Source organism: Petromyzon marinus, chromosome 50 (genome assembly GCF_048934315.1).
Source record: "Petromyzon marinus isolate PM22_M1 ecotype Great Lakes invasive population chromosome 50, UKy_Petmar_22M1.pri1.0, whole genome shotgun sequence".
Lineage (NCBI taxonomy): Eukaryota > Metazoa > Chordata > Hyperoartia > Petromyzontiformes > Petromyzontidae > Petromyzon > Petromyzon marinus.
Window position 1 is genome coordinate 4,101,393 of NC_133716.1, and position 12,979 is coordinate 4,114,371.

Below are 12,979 nucleotides of genomic sequence, written 5' to 3' on the forward strand. Positions count from 1 at the left end.
CAAACATTAGCGCAGGGGAGACAAAGACGGTCCTGGTCACGCTGCCTCGCTCGTGCGCCGTGCGTGCTTTAAGAAGCGTTCGCTAACAACACTTGCTACACGGCGTGTCTTTATCTATTTGTATCGCTCTACATACACACATACACGCGTGCTATTGTGTATGCTCGAGTGTTTGCAGATCCACGAGTGTGTGAATGCGTATCGCCCATGTGTGGAAAATAAAAATAATAATAAAAACCTGTGTGTGTATATTCTGTAGAGCGTAGACGCGGGGAGCGGTGGCGCAGTGGTGAGGGCACTGCTCTACGGTCTCGACGTCCCGAGTTCGATGAGACCCAGGGACCGGCTCAGACAAATCGTCCCCGATGTTAATGGCCGTGGGCGGGACATTGGCCGGGGTCCGTAGCGCAATGACGCTAACCGCTGTGCCACCGCTCCCCCGGCACTACCACAAAGACAAAGACTCCCCGTATAGCCTTATAACAGACTGTTGGGACATGTGCTGTTAGCGAGTAGCAGCACCTAGAAAGGCCAGCACTGTGGCACAGGATGGGGTGGTTGGCCAGCACCACGCCCGACCGCCTTTGTCTCCCGCGGGTGGCGATGTTCACTCCACACGGCACCAGTAACGACGACATTCGGCGGTTGCCCACTGAATTCTCAACACCGCCATCGCTTCATGGTTTGTACTCAAACTCGGACCGGTCCTGGCCCCGAATGCGCCCATCCGGTTGCGTCAAATTGTGAATGCAGCAACGGCCAAGAAAGCCTTGCCCTAGATCCATTGGCGGAGTTTGATTATTTATATATTTGGGGGGCAGGGCAGGGCATGGCTTCGCTTTGTCCCTTACATTAGGAACCGCCGCTACATATAATGAATTAACTTTTTGGTATTTTTTTATTGTAAATTACTGAAAAAAAATAAATGAAGGTGTCCAGTTTTTTTTTGGGGGGGGGGGGAACATAACCACCCCCCCCGCCGCAAATTCCGCCCATGCTAAATCCCCTCCTATAGGATCACAGACTAACAAGTTATGTAGCCTTGCCCTTAGATCCCCTCCTATAGGATCACAGACTAACAAGTTATGTAGCCTTGCCCTTAGATCCCCTCCTATAGGATCACAGACTAACAAGCTATGTAGCCTTACCCTGAGATCCCCTCCTATAGGATCACAGACTAACAAGTTATGTAGCCTTGCCCTTAGATCCCCTCTTATAGGATCACAGACTAACAAGTTATGTAGCCTTGCCCTTAGATCCCCTCCTATAGGATCACAGACTAACAAGCTATGTAGCCTTACCCTGAGATCCCCTCCTATAGGATCACAGACTAACAAGTTATGTAGCCTTACCCTGATATCCCCTCTTATAGGATCACAGACTAACAAGCTATGTAGCCTTACCCTGAGATCCCCTCCTATAGGATCACAGACTAACAAGTTATGTAGCCTTACCCTGATATCCCCTCTTAGAGGATCACAGACTAACAAGCTATTTAGCCTTACCCTTAGATCCCCTCCTATAGGATCACAGACTAACAAGTTATGTAGCCTTACCCTGAGATCCCCTCTTATAGGATCACAGACTAACAAGTTATGTAGCCTTACCCTTAGATCCCCTCCTATAGGATCACAGACTAACAAGTTATGTAGCTTTGCCCTTAGATCCCCTCTTATAGGATCACAGACTAACAAGTTATGTAGTCTTACCCTTAGATCCCCTCCTATAGGATCACAGACTAACAAATTACGTAGCCTTGCCCTTAGATCCCTCTTATAGGATCACAGACTAACAAGTTATGTAGCCTTGCCCTTAGATCCCCTCCTATAGGATCATAGACTAACAAGTTATGTAGCCTTACCCTTAGATCCCCTCCTATAGGATCACAGACTAATAAGTTATGTAGCCTTACCCTTAGATCCCCTCTTATAGGATCACAGACTAACAAGTTATGTAGCCTTGCTCTTAGATCCCCTCTTATAGGATCACAGACTAACAAGCTATGTAGCCTTACCCTTAGATCCCCTCCTATAGGATCACATACTAAGAGGGTATGTAGCCTTACCCTTAGATCCCCTTTTTATAGGATCATACACTAAGAAGATATGTAGCCTTACCCTGAGATCCCCTCCTATAGGATCACATACTAAGAAGATATGTAGCCTTACCCTGAGATCCCCTCCTATAGGATCACAGACGAACAAGTTACGTAGCCTTACCCTTAGATCCCCTCCTATAGGATCACAGACTCACAAGTTATGTAGTCTTACCCTTAGATCCCCTCCTATAGGATCACAGACTAACAAGATATGGAGTCTTACCCTTAGATCCCCTCCTATAGGATCACAGACTAACAAGTTATGTAGCCTTGCCCTTAGATCCCCTCCGATAGGATCACAGACTAACAAGGTATGGAGTCTTACCCTGAGATCCCCTCCTATAGGATCACAGTCTTCTGGACAGTCCTGTTTCTTCACCTGAGGACGGCTACTTGTGTTGTTGCCGAAACGTCGTGAGAATTTCATTGTTTTATTTTATTATTTTATTCTCATTCTACGTGACTTTACCGAAAGAACCAAAGAAGAAGATATGTAGCCTTACCCTTAGATCCTCTCTTATAGGATCACAGACTAACAAGCTATGTAGTCTTACCCTTAGATCCTCTCTTATAGGATTGCAGACTAACAAGTTATGTAGTCTTACCCTGAGATCCCCTCCTATAGGATCACAGACTAACAAGCTATGTAGCCTTACCCTTAGATCCCCTCCTATAGGATCACAGACTAACAAGTTATGTAGCCTTGCCCTGAGATCCTCTCTTATAGGATCACAGACTAACAAGTTATGTAGTCTTACCCTGAGATCCCCTCCTATAAGATCACAGACTAACAAGCTATGTAGCCTTACCCTTAGATCCCCTCCTATAGGATCACAGACTAACAAGTTATGTAGCCTTGCCCTGAGATCCCCTCTTATAGGATCACACACTTAGAAGGTATGTAGCCTTGCCCTTAGATCCCCTCCTATAGGATCACAGACTAACAAGGCATGTAGTCTTACCCTTAGATCCCCTCTTATAGGATCACAGACTAACAAGTTATGTAGCCTTGCCCTTAGATCCCCTCCTATAGGATCACAGACTAACAAGTTATGTAGCCTTGCCCTTAGATCCCCTCCTATAGGATCACAGACTAACAAGCTATGTAGCCTTACCCTGAGATCCCCTCCTATAGGATCACAGACTAACAAGTTATGTAGCCTTGCCCTTAGATCCCCTCTTATAGGATCACAGACTAACAAGTTATGTAGCCTTGCCCTTAGATCCCCTCCTATAGGATCACAGACTAACAAGTTATGTAGCCTTGCCCTTAGATCCCCTCCTATAGGATCACAGACTAACAAGCTATGTAGCCTTACCCTGAGATCCCCTCCTATAGGATCACAGACTAACAAGTTATGTAGCCTTACCCTGATATCCCCTCTTATAGGATCACAGACTAACAAGCTATTTAGCCTTACCCTTAGATCCCCTCTTATAGGATCACAGACTAACAAGTTACGTAGCCTTGCCCTTAGATCCCCTCCTATAGGATCACAGACTAACAAGTTATGTAGCCTTACCCTGAGATCCCCTCTTATAGGATCACAGACTAACAAGTTATGTAGCGTTACCCTTAGATCCCCTCCTATAGGATCACAGACTAACAAGTTATGTAGCCTTACCCTTAGATCCCCTCTTATAGGATCACACACTAAGAAGGTATGGAGTCTTAATTTAGATCCCCTCCTATAGGGATTAGAGTGGGGTTGGCAACACACAAGTCACGTGATTTACTGGATGATTGGGATGGTGTCGATAGGGTGGTACGGGATTCCCGATTTGTTTTTTTTCGGTTTGTACGATTTCACGCAGTATATGTGTGTACTGTGTGTACACAAACACCCAAAGATACACATCGAGATACACAGAGAGATGCACAGAGATATACACAGAGAGATACACAGATATTCAAAGATACACACGAGGAGACACACAGAGACACACATAGAGATACACACAGAGATACACACAGAGATACACACGAGGAGACACACAGAAGCACACACAGATATACACATAGAGATACACACGAGGAGACACACAGAAACACACAGAGATACACACAGAGATACACACAGAGATACACACAGAGATACACACTTAGAGATACACACAAAGATACACACAGAGATACACACGAGGAGACACACAGAAACACACACAGAGATACACATAGAGATACACACACAGATACACACAGAGATACACAGAGATATAAAGATACAAATATACACACGAGGACACACACAGAGACACATAGAGATACACACAGAGATGCACACAGAGATACACACAGAGATACACCACTGTGTGTCACTGTGTGTGCTACTCTGTTTGAGCGCCCTGTATGTTTGGAACGCTACCACCGTGTAAAGCGAGGAGAACTAGTACTTTGCATACGCGCGTGTGTGCGTGAAACACAAGCGTGGGGACACCGCGCCTTTCTGAGAAATTGGTAAACATTCCACATTCCCATGGCCGGGGTCAGTAGATCCATATGACCACTGTTGTATGAATGTTGAACTTCTTTGGCACCGTATGTAGCCAACCGTGCTAATCGGAGGTGCGCGGGAAGGACAAAAAACACACAGTAGTACTCATTTTATGGATCCCCCAACCAGGATTTGAACTCTGTAACCTTGAGTCCGTGGGTCAAGTGCGTTGTCGAATTAGTCTAGTGAGTCACTCACCAATCCAGTCACTCACAAAGCCAGTCACTCACTCAGTCACGCATCGACTAAGTCACTCACCGAGTCGCCCACACAGATACACATATAATTATCCACTTACCCAGCCACCTACCCACCCACCTGCTCACCCACCCAGCCATTAACCCACTCATATATCCACTCAGTCACTCACCCACGCAGCTACCACCCTGCCATTCAGTCACCCATCCACATGCTCACCTATCCACCCACCCACGCACCAAGCCCATCCACCTACCCACTCACCCACCCAGTCACGCCGTCACCCACCCACCTTTACACCTATTCAGCCACCCACCCAGTCACACAACAGCACAGCTAACCCACCCATCCACCTACCCGCTCACTCACCCACCCACCCATCCACCAAACTGGCCACGCACCCACCCAACCACCACCCACCCACCCATCCGTCCATCCGTCTCGGCGAGCAGAGCGCCGCTGTCCTTGTGAGGAGTGATGATTGTGTCCGCGTGACCTCCACTCGCGCCGCGCCTCACGGGGGGTCTCGTGTGGCGGGGGCGGGGGGGCCGGTTGTGGGGGGGGGGTGTACCGGGGGGGGGAGGATTGGGGGGGGCTACCCGGGGGGCTGGCGGGGGGGGGGGGTCAGGCGCCTCTGAATCTGTCTTTCGTCCTCCTCTCTCGTTTAATTCTGCTCTCTTCTCCGCGCTCGCGCGGTCAGCCCTCGCCAGCAAATCACTCGCACATTTTTTTCCCCGCACTCCCACACTCCATCTCCCTCTGCTTCGCTCTCCTCTCTCCATCTCGCCACCCCCCACTTCCCTCTCTCCCCGCTCGCGCTCTCTCCCTCTTTCTCTCCGGCCACTTCGTTTTTATTTGTTGGGCGCGAACACCAATTTCCTTCCTGCCGTCCCAGCTGCCGCTACTGGCGGTTGGGGTTGGTGGATCGCGCAAGGATTCGCCCTCTGCCCATGACATTTGGAGGGCGGGCGGGCGAGCGGAGAGGGGGGGGAGGGTCGCAGCGGGGGAGGGGGGGGGCTGTTTAGACCGAGCCCCCCCCCCCCACTTTTGCTGGGTGGGTAAAGGGTGCGGACGAGCGTGATCCACGCGTTATCGTGATGTATCTGGTGATGCGCCTTGCTACCGAGTATGGCCGTTGGTGGTGCACGGGCACAGGCAACACACTCAGCGCGTTCACCGTCGACGACGAGTGTGACCTTCGTGCATTTTATCATAGGCGACGTTTCGCACCATGCTCCTTCGTTGTGGCACGTAGATGGGTTGCTCACTCACACGAGAGGCGGATAATAAACACTTCTCAAGGTAGTGGGTGGGGGGGGGGGATGACCCCGAAGTTGAATACATAATTCGCACATTAATGAGAGTAAATACAACTTTATGTGCCTTTTCTCCGGACACGGCTAACATCAGTGGCGAGTGATATACGGACCGGGTCCTCCGTTCATCAACCTACACCCCCCCCCGCCCCCAACACTCCACAACGACGGGCTGGGCGTGGGGAGGCCTTCATCCAGCAGTGGATTGATGAAGGGTGCTATGTTATTATTATTCTGTAAATCATATCACTAGTCATGATTTCTAAAGTAAAACAAAAATATTCCAGCTCAAACGAGCGTTAGGTTAAGGAAGGCCCTCGTTCGCCCGTTCACAACTTTTAGATAGCGATGAAAATTCCACATTCACGCGACGGCGTCAAGTACATCCATTCCTCTGCCCCCCCCCCCTCCCCGCACGTGATTAGTAGCGTTAGAGATACGCGGAGTTGACTTTAATTGGTCACGTGACCCGTCACACCTGTGCGCGCGGTCAGGCGTAGAGAGGGGGGGGTGGTGACGGGAGGGGGTGAGGGGTGGAGTCCGTGGGGTGGAGATTGATGTCCACACCCCCCCCGTCTCCTCTAACCCCCACCCCGCCCCCCACCCCCCACGGGGGGAGGGGGGCGGGGTGGGGGCGGGGTGGGGGCGTGAGTTTAGAGATGGAGAAGCGAGGGGCGGGGTAGGGCGCGTGAGACTGACGGGGGGGGGGTCACACCCCCTCACCCCCACCTCCGTGTAGGCGACACAAGACAAAGGTCCCCCGTGCGGTCTACGCGGACTGTTGGGGCAAGTGCTGTTCAGCGAGTAGCACCTGCGAAAGGTCGCGACGGCGTGATTGTGGCGAGCACCACGCCCAGCCGCCTTTGTTTCCCCATGTGCTGATGTGTACACCGCACCGGGTACTCATTTAAGGCTGAGTCGACCTAAGGGAGGCCCAAGGACCGGTTCGGATGATCGTCACGAGTGGGAATCGAACCCGGGTCGCCGGGTTCGTCGCGCAGTGCGCTAACCGTTGCGCCACCGCTCGTTATTTAAACACACACACAAAGACACGCAAAAGACAAAGATCCCCCGTATAGCCTGTAACATAGTGTCAGGGCAAGTGCTGTTAGCGAGCACTTTTGAAGGCCGGCACGGTACAAGAGGGGGTGGGTGGCCAGCATCACGCCCGGCCGTCTTTGTCTCCCCAGTAGCGATGTTTTACACACCACACCAGGTGCTCATTTGAGGCTGAGTCGACCTATGACAGGCCCAGGACCGGTTCAGATAATCGCCACCGGTGTTGGTGGCCGTGAGCGGGAATCGAACTCGGATGGCCGGGTATCGTAGCGCAGCCGCGCTAACCACTGTGCCACCGCTCCCCATAGACAAACACACACACACACGGACGGACGGACACACACACACGCGCACACGACTCCTCTCTCTCTCTCTCCGTGTCACACAACACACCCCACGCGCCGCCCTCTCGCTCTCCCCGCCTCGCCGTGTCTGGCTCGCGTTATGCGATTCACCTCTCTGATTGCTTAAATGAGAATCAACTCTGAAGATCTCCCATCCACCCCACCCACCCCCTCCCCTCACCCCACCCACCCCACCCCCTCCCCTCACCCGCCCTCCACGTATCGCCCCACTCACAGCCCCTCCCCTAATCACTCCATTAGGGAAGAAATTCCCGTCGTTATTTATTTATTTATGGCTGCTCGTGGCTATCATGGGAAGGTGGGCGCGGGGGAGCGGTGGTGCAGTGGTTAGCGCGCTCACGAATAAAACCCGGTGATCCGAGTTCTAATCCCGCTCACGGCCACCAACAACCACTGACAATTATCTGAACGGGTCCTGGGCCTCCTCCTAGGTCGACTCAGCCTCAAATGGGTACCTGGTGCGGTGCGTAAAAAAAACATCGCCACTGTGGGCAGGGGGGGAGAGACAAAGGCGGCCGGGCGTGGTGCTGTCCACCTACCCCCCTCGTGTGCCGTGCCGGCCTTCATAGCTTCTCGCTAACGCCACTTGCCCCAGCAGTCTGTTAAGGCTACACGGGGGGGGGGGGGTCTTTGTTGTTTGTGTGTGCGCTTTGGGGAGCGGTGGCGCAGTGGTTAGCGCATCGCGCTACAAACTCCGTCTAAGTTCGCATCAGTGGCACGTGATCACTGAACCAGTAACTGAGTCTTCACGAAAGCAGGCGTCTCTCTGAATAACTACAGTCCCCAAGCTATGAGTACTCACGATAATACTGGATGTGAGTACTTGCGTTAATACTGTTGCTCGATTTGAGTGCAGCACTCACGCCAATGTTAGACTTGACGACGTTGAGAACGAGATATGCGTACTCACGTCTCATCCGGTATTTATTCATGAGTGGTCACCGGCGAGCTCCGGGGTCAAGGCCGATATGGAGTTCATCTGGAGCTGTGCTCGGAGCACTCAATGGACTCACGCCACCGTTCATGCGATCGCTCCCCCCACCCCCCCCCCACGCCGCCGAGTGAGTTCACTCCTTGGGCGAGGAGGCAGATCGCTCGCCACACCAGCGGAGCAACGTGGTGCCGAGCGGCGCGGGAACCGTTCCTGGCTCCCCCGCCCCCCAATTCCCCCCCTCCTTCTCTAGGTCGACTCAGCCCGAAGTAGGCATGCGCCTTGTGCGGTTTTGTGATTTAAAAAACAAACACGCAGCAACAACAACAACCACAAACAGCCCCCGTGAGCGAGCTCGGGAGAGATGAAGGCGCCCGGACTCGCCCCAACAATCCGCGTAGGCTACGCGGGGTGCGAGTTAGCGGGGCATCAGCAGGGCGGGGGGGGGTGTCTTTGTGCTTGTCCATCTGACCATCAGACGTGGCTCTCCTAACCTCCCACCCAGCAATGTTGTCTCTATCCGTCCGACGGGGGTGGGGTGGTCAACTGCGGGCTGGCTGCGGCTGGGTGGTGAGGGGCTGGCCGGTGTGGTGCCAATCTCCCCGTCTCCACCCCCCTGGGTCTCCCGCTCGTGTCGTGTGTCCCCGGTGTCCCCTCCATCTGCACGTCCACCCGTATTGGGGACAAAGGTTAAGTGGTGGACATATCGCGGTGCTGGGGGGGGTGGTGTCTGTGGTTGTGGCTGTGGTTGTGGGTGAGTGCGGATGAGTTGTAGGTGTGGTTGGGTGTAGGTGCGCGTGTGTGGCTCTCGGTGTGCCTGAGTTCGTGTAGGTTATATGTAGGTGTGTGTGGTTATGTGTGTGTGTGTAGGTGTAGGTTATATGTGTAGGTGTGTGTGGTTATGTGTGTGTGTGTAGGTGTAGGTTATATGTAGGTGTGTGTGGTTATGTGTGTGTGTGTAGGTTATATGTAGGTGTGTGTGGTTATGTGTGTGTGTGTAGGCGTCTGTTATATGTGTAGGTGTGTGTGGTTATGTGTAGGTGTGTGTGGTTATGTGTGGGTGTGTAGGTGTAGGTTATATGTAGGTGTGTGTGGTTATGTGTGTGTGTGTAGGTTATATGTAGGTGTGTGTGGTTATGTGTGTGTGTGTAGGCGTCTGTTATATGTAGGTGTGTGTGGTTATGTGTGTGTGTGTAGGTGTAGGTTATATGTGTAGGTGTGTGTGGTTATGTGTGTGTGTAGGTGTAGGTTATATGTAGGTGTGTGTGGTTATGTGTGTGTGTGTAGGTTATATGTAGGTGTGTGTGGTTATGTGTGTGTGTGTAGGCGTCTGTTATATGTGTAGGTGTGTGTGGTTATGTGTAGGTGTGTGTGGTTATGTGTGGATGTGTAGGTGTAGGTTATATGTAGGTGTGTGTGGTTATGTGTGTGTGTGTAGGTGTAGGTTATATGTAGGTGTGTGTGGTTATGTGTGGGTGTGTAGGCGTCTGTTATATGTAGGTGTGTGTGGTTATGTGTGGGTGTGTAGGTGTAGGTTATATATAGGTGTGTGTGGTTATGTGTGGGTGTGTAGGCGTCTGTTATATGTGTAGGTGTGTGTGGTTATGTGTGGGTGTGTAGGTTGTAGGTTATATGTGTAGGTGTGTGTGGTTATGTGTAGGTGTGTAGGCGTCTGTTATATGTGTAGGTGTGTGTGGTTATGTGTGGGTGTGTAGGCGTCTGTTATATGTAGGTGTGTGTGGTTATGTGTGTGTGTGTAGGCGTCTGTTATATGTGTAGGTGTGTGTGTGTGTGGTTATGTGTGTGTGTGTGGTTATGTGTGGGTGTGTAGGTGTAGGTTATATGTAGGTGTGTGTGATTATGTGTGTGTGTAGGTGTAGGTTATATGTAGGTGTGTGTGGTTATGTGTGGGTGTGTAGGTGTTGGTTATATGTAGGTGTGTGTGGTTATGTATGTGTGTGTAGGTGTAGGTTATATGTGTAGGTGTGTGTGGTTATGTGTGTGTGTGTAGGTGTAGGTTATATGTAGGTGTGTGCGGTTATGTGTGGGTGTGTAGGCGTCTGTTATATGTGTAGGTGTGTGTGGTTATGTGTGGGTGTGTAGGCGTCTGTTATATGTAGGTGTGTGTGGTAATGTGTGGGTGTGTTGGCGTCTGTTATATGTAGGTGTGTGTGGTTATGTGGGGGTGTGTGTGGTTATGTGTAGGTGTGTGTGGTTATGTGTAGGTGTGTGTGGTTATGTGTGGGTGTGTAGGCGTCTGTTATATGTAGGTGTGTGTGGTTATGTGTGGGTGTGTGTGGTTATGTGTAGGTGTGTGTGGTTATGTGTGGGTGTGTAGGTGTAGGTTATATGTAGGTGTGTGTGGTTATGTGTGGGTGTGTGTGGTTATGTGTAGGTGTGTGTGGTTATGTGTGGGTGTGTAGGTGTAGGTTATATGTAGGTGTGTGTGGTTATGTGTGGGTGTGTAGGCGTCTGCTATATGTGTAGGTGTGTGTGGTTATGTGTGGGTGTGTAGGTGTAGGTTATATGTAGGTGTGTGTGGTTATGTGTGGGTGTGTAGGTGTAGGTTATATGTGTAGGTGTGTGTGGTTATGTGTGGGTGTGTAGGCGTCTGTTATATGTGTAGGTGTGTGTGGTTATGTGTGGGTGTGTAGGCGTATGTTATATGTAGGTGTGTGTGGTTATGTGTGGGTGTGTAGGTGTAGGTTATATGTGTAGGTGTGTGTGGTTATGTGTGGGTGTGTAGGTGTAGGTTATATGTAGGTGTGTGGTTATGTGTGGGTGTGTAGGTGTAGGTTATATGTGTAGGTGTGTGTGGTTATGTGTGGGTGTGTAGGCGTCTGTTATATGTGTAGGTGTGTGTGGTTATGTGTGGGTGTGTAGGCGTCTGTTATATGTGTAGGTGTGTGTGGTTATGTGTGGGTGTGTAGGCGTCTGTTATATGTGTAGGTGTGTGGTTATGTGTGGGTGTGTAGGCGTCTGTTATATGTGTAGGTGTGTGTGTGTGTGTGGTTATGTGTGGGTGTGTAGGCGTCTGTTATATGTGTAGGTGTGTGTGTGTGTGGTTGTGTAGGCGTCTGTTATATGTGTAGGTGTGTGTGTGTGTGGTTGTGTAGGCGTCTGTTATATGTGTAGGTGTGTGTGTGTGTGGTTATGTGTGGGTGTGTAGGCGTCTGTTATATGTGTAGGTGTGTGTGTGTGTGGTTATGTGTGGGTGTGTAGGCGTCTGTTATATGTGTAGGTGTGTGTGGTTATGTGTGGGTGTGTAGGCGTCTGTTATATGTAGGTGTGTGTGGTTATGTGTGGGTGTGTAGGCGTCTGTTATATGTGTAGGTGTGTGTGTGTGTGGTTATGTGTGGGTGTGTAGGCGTCTGTTATATGTGTAGGTGTGTGTGTGTGTGGTTGTGTAGGCGTCTGTTATATGTGTAGGTGTGTGTGTGTGTGGTTATGTGTGGGTGTGTAGGCGTCTGTTATATGTGGGTGTGTAGGCGTCTGTTATATGTGTAGGTGTGTGTGTGTGTGGTTATGTGTGGGTGTGTAGGCGTCTGTTATATGTGTAGGTGTGTGTGTGTGGATGTGTAGGTGGGTGGTGAGCGGCGGTGTAGCGGTTGGCGCTACGCAGCGCTACGAACCCGGCCACCCGAGTTCGACTCCTGCTCACGGCCAACACATTTGACGATTATGTGAATCGGTCCTGGGCTTCCGCTCGGTCGACTCAGCCTCAAATGAGTACCTGGTGCGGTGCGTAAAAAGATCGCCACTTGGGCGACAAAGGTGGTCTGGCGTGGTGCTGGACACCCACCCCCTCGTGTGCCGTTCTGGCCTTCATAGGCGCTCGCTAACAGCACTTGTCCCTACAGTCTGTTAAGGCTATACGGGGGATCTTTGTCTTTGTGGGTGGCTGTGGTCGTGTGCTGTTAGCGCGCTGCGCTACGAACCCGGTGTCTCGGATTCGATTACCGCTGACGGCCAACACCAGTGACGATTATCTGAACCGGTCCCGGGCCTCCCGTAGGTCGACTCAACCCTAAATAAGTACCTGGTGCGGTGTGTAAACATCGCCACTAGGGAGACAAAGATGGTCGGGCGTGGTGCTGGCCACCCACCCCCTCGTGTACCGTTCCGGCCTTCATAGGTACTCGCTAACAGCACTTGCCCCTACAGTCTGTTAAGGCTACACGGGGGATCTTTATCTTTGTGTAGATACAGGGTGGTGTGAGTGTGTGAGTAGACCCAGGGTAGTGTGTGTGTGTAGACCCAGGGTGGTGTGTGTGTGTAGACCCAGGGTGGTGTGTGTGTGAGTGTGTGTGTAGACCCAGGGTGGTGTGAGTGTGTGTGTAGACCCAGGGTAGTGTGAGTGTGTGTGTGTAGACCCAGGGTGTGTGTGTGTGAGTGTGTGTGTAGACCCAGGGTGGTGTGAGTGCGTGTGTAGACCCAGGGTGGTGTGTGTGTGAGTGTGTGTGTAGACCCAGGGTGGTGTGAGTGTGTGTGTAGACCCAGGGTGGCGTGTGTGTGTG